Here is a 2,253-nt window from a genome sequence, read left to right as displayed (position 1 = left end):
TTAAAACACTGGTTTTTAATTTGCATTAAATGTTTATGTTGCTTTTTGGTTTGTAATTGATGAATTTATAGCAAGTTTATAATTTTCTATGCTCTTAAAGCAAGAAAAAGAGTACACTTTGTAATTGTGTACATTATGAGTACTTATTATTTTTCTCCACGATGAGGAAGTGCTGATTCATCAAATATGTTTGGCTGGGTGTGGGCTGTGAGGTATATGCTGATTTCATAAAGTACATTTTGTTTTCAGAGTAGAATTGTTTATGTAGAACGATTCAGGCTTCTGACCCTCAGTAAGACCAGAACACTGAATCTCTTTCCCCCATTTCAGGCCTTATTATATTTTGATACTGGGACCTGTTTATCATAGCAATAATCACATAAAAATACTTGTCAAGAAAGCTGGAGAGGGACTTTTTACAAGGGTATATAGTGATAAGACAAGGGGCAATGGCTTTAAACTGAAAGAGGGGAGATTTAGATTAGATATAAGGAAGAACAGGTTGCCCAGAGAAGTTGTGGATGCCTCATCCCTGGAAGTGTTCAACGCCAGGTTAGATGAGGCTTTGAGCAACCTGGTGTAGTGGAGGGTGTCCCTGCCCATGGCAGGGGGGTTGGAACTAGGTCATCCTTTCCAACCCAAGCCATTCTATGATTCTATGATTTATGAGGTATGTGGAAGTTAAAAGGCAGAAAATCTTGAATAGAAATAAAAATTACGTAATGCTATTTTGGAAGAGTACTGATGTTTGGTAAGATTCTAAAATACATTTTTCAGCCTGGATTTAATGTTTTGGGAAGAAAAAAGAATTAAATCACACAGCTGTAGGAACTCATACCATTTATAGAGCCTTCACATGAAAGCTTATATAGAAAATATATGTGTAATTACATAATTTGCATGGCAGGACTACCCATGATCACTACATTTGGTCTTCGTCAAACTAAGGGTTTCCTAATGGTAGTTTCAGTCCTGCTCCTAATTTTAGGGTATTTGTTTAACAACTAAAAAGGCTACCTGTGTCTGCAAGTTGTGCTAGTATTTGAATCTTCACTAGTTCATTTACTAGAAACTGTCTTTTGGCTGAGCTTGCTCACAACAAAAAAAGCAGTTAGTGGATTAGCTTAGCCCTTGCTGGCCAGTTACAGGCAAGAGATGGGTAGAATATTATGAGTCCAACAGTACCAGCTGTCTCTCATGAAACACAATAGACAATGATGGATTGTCAGAGTAATTAGCTTCCTTACCATCTTAGAAGGTTAATTTTGAAAATCTTCCTATGCAACCTTTGCTGCATAGATATGCTTTGTAATTTCCCTTAAGTTTGAATTATTTTGGATAATGAAGATGTAATAGTAAGAATTGAAGATACCATTATTTATGCTAGTTTCATACACTACAGCTATGTTGAGTAGAATGTGCTCAAATGTGAGCGTTTAACGATGAAATGATTCTGGTGATACCTATGGAAAAAGGAAAGAAGAAAGGAAGTACTGTACCCTTTTTTTTTTTTTTTAAATGTCACACATGTGACATTAAAAAAGATTAATTTGTTTTTTAATGGGCTGGGCTGCTGTTTTTGAGAGCAGAAGAACTGTGTGAAAAATAAAGAGTGTGCTGGTTGTTAGTGAACGAAGAAAATGTTTTGTACTAAGCTATTATTCATACTGTACTATGCCATATCAAATTAAATATTTCTAATAGATAATAAATCCTAAGAATGGTAAACTTCCTTACAGTGTTGGAACGTCAAAGTATGGTAACCTCCATTTGAACCAAAGGAAAATTCTTCAGCTAATGATAATAAGCTGTTACTTTGCATATTGATCATTTGTTAGAATACCTATGAATACTTGAAATTTGAAAAGAGGAAAACGTTTCTGCATGCCAAGAGCATGTGTATTTGACTCATGAGCATACAAGAAGGAGATGATCTGGTTTTGTGCAGCAGCTGTTTTCCTGAGAATTCTGGGTGTCTGATGTTATCAGAACTGTTGTGTTTGGAAATCCCGACCCAGAAATTGAAAATGTCCAACAAGGAACAGAAAATGCATGGATGCTCCAGGTTGCTTGAAAGCATTAGTCTACCACTGGAAGTGGTAGAGATGAGAGGTATATACTGCAAAATGCCATGGTTCCTACTTTGCAACCATCCTCAGGATAAGTCAAGAGGCGTAATTGCATGTATTAATATTTAATGTGCAATTATGATAAAATAATCTAGGACAAAATCCTGAGACTCTTCACAAGACA

The sequence above is a fragment of the Tauraco erythrolophus genome, chromosome 15 (assembly GCF_009769465.1).
Source record: "Tauraco erythrolophus isolate bTauEry1 chromosome 15, bTauEry1.pri, whole genome shotgun sequence".
Classification (NCBI taxonomy): Eukaryota; Metazoa; Chordata; class Aves; order Musophagiformes; family Musophagidae; genus Tauraco; species Tauraco erythrolophus.
The sequence above is the reverse complement of the archived record's forward strand: the minus strand, read 5'-3'. Positions refer to the sequence as shown.